Here is a 5,256-nt window from a genome sequence, read left to right as displayed (position 1 = left end):
ACTTTTTCTCAACTAGCCACCTGGTAAATAAAGGTGAAATAAAAAATAAAAAAATATGCCAAGGTTGCAAACAAGTAGTAATGAAATAAGTGCATTAAGCATAGCATGCTACAAAGGTGTCTTGTTAATGTTTTTGTGATTAAGTTTCCTAGTTCCTCAAATTCATTACTTGAGAATTCGTTTACATGTAAAGTTTTAATAAACTAGATCGTCCAACCTCTGACAAATTCTCTTTTACCCAGAGGCCAAAAACACCTCAGTGTCAGCAAGTCCTCTGTAACAAAAGTGGAGGCTGTCAATACTCGACTGCAGCATAGCCAAAACCTCACCTGGATAAAACACCTCCGGTACAAGATAACGTAACCTCACAAAACATCAGGACAGAAGTTACAGCCATCACTAACATCATCCTGACGAAGACGAGAAATATTATAACTTGTTGAGACCCAGAAATGGAAAGGATCATGAACTCTAACGCTCTGCTGATATGTGCTGTACCGCAGTGAAGTTACATTCAATACTTCAATACAAAACTACAATTTCAATCTAATATCCAATACTTTGAAATGCGACTCATACACTTAATCACATACCTTCAAACAATTAAGCAACACCACTGTCTTTCCCATCACATAGACAACTGACAGCGTGAATCCAGGTACAGCCTTTGATCCCCTTTGATGTCACTCTAGAAGGTGTTCCTACATGTGATATGGCTACTATATATAAATGTCCTCTGTAGCTGAATTCATGTCAGTCATAGGAACACCATTCAATCCTGTATACCAAAGTAACCATATTACCATCTAACTCATGCATCCATATTTTATTAACAGCGGAAACAGTCCTCACTTCCTACTGCAGCTTAGAATCATATGGTGTTTCTGGTTCTCAATCAACTCTGTCTCTCTGCGACTCATTGGTTCACGGTACAGAACTTTTTCCAATCTTTTATAACTTTCCCCTTAGCACTACCTGACTGTTATGAACTGCATAATATATTCATTTGCATCTTCCCATCGTGCACAAACTATTACCAGTAAACATGTAACACCCGCTCCCACTAGTCGTCACTCCAACGAGAGCAGAACTCACCTCCTGTCCCCACTTTACAGAGATCCACCACAGTGAAGTGAACTGCCACAACCAGACACACACGATGACCCATATCATACACCTCCACAACTCTGAACACCTAATTCCTACTATTCATGACAGTCTCTCTCATACTACGTTTCCAACACTGTTACCGTCTTGACATCTCTCATCTCTCTCCACCAGACGTGCTCATCCTCCTCCTAACCAGAGACACGCTACACAGTCTCCTGAAACATGCAAAGACCAGTCAACCAGCAGTATGATCCACCCTCGGCCATAAGTGACGGTTTAATCGTGTGTGCTGTGCCACCTACAAACATTTACCCATTGCTGTACATGTCCATTCAGGTCTTAATTCAGACATGGAGATCTCTCTCTAAGTTCTCATTTACAACTGCGACYTGGCCAAGATAAAGCAAAGCAGTGCGACACAAACAACAACACAGAGTTACACATGGAATAAACAAGCGTACAGTCAATAACACAATAGAAAAAAAGAAAGTCTATATACAGTGTGTGCAAATGGCGTGAGGAGGTAGGCAATAGTAGCGAAGTAAYTACAATTTARCAGATTAACACTGGAGTGATAGATGAGCASATGATGATGAGCAGATGGTGTGCAAGTAGTGATACTGGTGTGCAAAAGAGCAGAAAAGTAAATAAAAACAATATGGGGATGAGGTAGGTAGATTGGGTGGGCTATTTACAGATGGACTATGTACAGCTGCAGCGATCGGTTAGCTGCTCAGATAGATGATGTTTAAAGTTAGTGAGGGAAATGTGAGTTTCATTCAAACTCATTCAAACACTGAGCTGTATTTTACTCACATTTCACATCCATGTTGATTGACTCAGACCTCCCTGTCTGAATTTCATTCCGGGCCTCACAGTAGTACTCTCCAGTGTCAGATGACTTGATATGATTGAAGACATGTTGTGGTCCTGTGTTCTGATTGGAGATACTCTGATAGTGGCCTGCATTATTCTTGTACCAGGTATATTTGTCCACAGGTGGGTTGGAATCACTGCTGCAGGTCAGAGTCACTGAACTGCCCTCTACTATTTCACCAGAGGGACTGACTGACACCGAGGTGTTCTTTGGGCCATCTGGTAAAGGACCATTAAAAAGACATTAACATCTTGGTTATAGTATATATTATCTTGGCTTTCTGAAGACATTAGATTTAGCAAATAAAGTACATYAGCTCATTTTACAAGATAGATTAAAATAATTACATTGAGAAAAATTAAAAGCAAATGCTCTGAGGTTCCAACATGATGTTACTTMATAAAGAATACAACTGGAGATAGATACACAATAATTACAATATTAATATACCAAGCTAATGATTTAAACCCTATGTACTTACATCTGACAGTGAGAGTCACTTCAGCAGAGGGGAGATCCTCATGGCCTTCTACAGCACAGGAGTATCTGCCTGTATCCTCACTGCTGACTGTGAACAGGATATAGACAGGAGAGTAGGTGTTGCTATTTGGTATAGGCTGTCCATTCTTATACCAACTGTAGGCTGTGATGKKGTCCAGTGTACAGTTGGTTCTACACGTTAGTGTCACATTCTCCCCCTCTGACACAGATGTAGGATCCATCTCCAACACAACATCTGGAGTTAAAGGAAACAAATCATTAATATCCTCCTAAATACACAATATATTCAAAAGTATGTGGACACCTTTTCAAATTAGTGGATCCAGCTATTACAGCCACACCCGTTTCTGGCAGGTGTGTAAAATCGAGCACACAGCCATGCAATCCTCATAGACAAACATTGGCAGTAGAATGGCCTTACTGAAGAGCTCAGTGACTTTCAACGTGTCACCGTGTATCATAACAATATGCAGGAACTCAAGTCCTTCTGTTCCACTGACCTAGAACTCATTAAAATCAAATTCCGACAGCATTATCTTCCAAGAATATTCTCTTAGATTATAGTCACAGCCGTGTATATCCCCCCCAAGCAGATATCTCGTCGGCCCTGAAGAACTTCAAACTGGAAACCATACATCCAAGGCTGCATTTATTGTAGCTGGGGATTTTAACAAAGCTAACCTGATAACAAGCCTTCCTAATTTTTATCAGCATATCGACTGCGTGACTCGAGCTGGTAGCTTCTGGATCACTGCTACTCTAACTTCCGTGATGCATACAAACCCCCCGCCTGCTTCGGCAAATCTGACCATGACTCTATTTTGTTGCTCCCAGATATAGACAGAAACTAAACGGAAACGCCCTACTCAGGTCTATTCAACGCTGGTCTGACCAGTCGGATTCTATGCTTCAAGATTGCTCATTCTGTCATCATGAAGTGCTTTGAGAACTAGTCAAGTATCATATAACTGACTTGGTGATAGACTAGACCACTCCAATTTGCTTACCGCCCAATAGGTCCACTGATGATGCAATCGCCAAAACACTGCACACTGCCCTATCCCATTTGACAAGAAGAATACCTACGTAAGAAGCTGTTCATTGACTACAGCTCAGTACCCTCCAAACTCTCGTTAAGACCCTAGGTCCTCTATGCAACTGGGTCCTGGACTCTCTGACGGGCTGCCCCCAGGGGGTGAAGATAGGAAACAATATCTCCAACCAGCTGGTCCTCAACACTGGGGCCCTACAAGGGTGGCTCTCGCCCTCTCCTGTACTCCTGTTCACCATGCTGCGTGGCCATGCACGGTTCCAACTCAATCATCAAGTTTGCAGACGACACTACAGTGGTAGGCTTGATGACCAACAACGACGAGACGGCCTACAGTGGGAGGTGAGGGCCCCGGAGTGTGGTGTCAGGAAAATAACTTCTCACTCAACGTCAACAAACAAAGGAGATGATCGTGGACTTCAGGAAACAGCAGAGGAGCACCCCCCCCATCCACATCGACAGGACAGTAGTGGAGAGGTGGAAGTTTTAACTTCTTCGGGATTGGTGTCCAACCTAAGTGTATGTACTTCCGACTTCAACTGTATGTCCTCTGATGTGAAATACAAGATTTGTTTTTTTTCTGTTACATACCACTACTAAGCCTGTATTACTGCCCTAATAAGGTAATTAAGTTATCTACAGTTGAAGTTGGAAGTTTACATACACTTAGGTTGGAGTCATAATTAAAACTCGTTTTTCAACCACTTCACAAATTTCTTGTTAACAAACTATAGTTTTGGCAAGTCGGTTAGGACATCTACTTCGTGCATGACACAAGTAATTTTTCAATTGTTGACAGACAGATTATTTCACTTATAATTCACTGTATCACAATTCCAGTGGGTCAGAAGTTACATACACTAAGTTGACTGTGCCTTTAAACAGCTTGGAAATTCCAGAAAATGATGTCATGGCTTTAGAAGCTTCTGATAGGATAATTAACATAATTTGAGTCAATTGGGGGTGTACATGTGGTGTATTTCAAGGCCTACCTTCAAACTCGGTGCTTCTTTGCTTGACATCTTGGGAAAATCTAAAATCAGCCAAGCCTCAGAAAAAAATTGTAGCCTCCAAAGTCGGTTCATCATTGGGAGCAATTTCAAACGCCTGAAGGTACACGTTCATCTGTACAATCAATAGTACGCAAGTATAAAACCATGCGACCACGCAGCCTCATACGCTCAGAACTGTTTGGCCATAATGACCATCTTATGTTTGGAGGAAAAGGGGGAGGTTGCAAGCCGAAGAACACCATCCCAACTGTGAAGCACGGGGTGGCAGCATCATGTTGTGGTGGTGCTTTGCTGCAGAGGGACTGGTGCACTTCCACAAACAGATGGCATCATGAGGCAGGAAAATTATGTGGATATATTGAAGCAACATCTCAAGACATCAGTCAGGAAGTTAAAGCTTGGTCGCAAATGGGTCTTCCAAATGGACAATGACCCCAAGCATACTTCCAAAGTTGTGCAAAATGGCTTAAGGACACAAAGTCAAGTATTGGAGTGGCCATCACAAAGCCCTGACCTCAATCCATAGAAAATGTGTGGCCAGAACTGAAAAAGCGTGTGCGAGCAGGAGGCCTACAAACCGACTCAGTTACACCAGCTCTGTCAGGAGGAATGGGCCAAAATTCACCCAACTTATTGTGGGAAGCTTGTGGAAGGCTACGTTTGACCAAGTTAAACAATTTAAAGGCAATGCTACCGGAGATTGG

General features: G+C 42.2%; 1 pseudogene; it reads right to left on the bottom strand.

The window, feature by feature from the left end:
• Window positions 1-1,095: 1,095 nt before the first annotated feature.
• Window positions 1,096-5,256, bottom strand: part of LOC112079142 (sialic acid-binding Ig-like lectin 13) — a 10,441-nt pseudogene continuing 6,280 nt past the window's right edge.

Source organism: Salvelinus sp. IW2-2015, unplaced genomic scaffold (assembly GCF_002910315.2).
Source record: "Salvelinus sp. IW2-2015 unplaced genomic scaffold, ASM291031v2 Un_scaffold7020, whole genome shotgun sequence".
NCBI classification, from domain to species: Eukaryota; Metazoa; Chordata; class Actinopteri; order Salmoniformes; family Salmonidae; genus Salvelinus; species Salvelinus sp. IW2-2015.
This window is presented reverse-complemented; position numbering and strand designations above follow the sequence as displayed.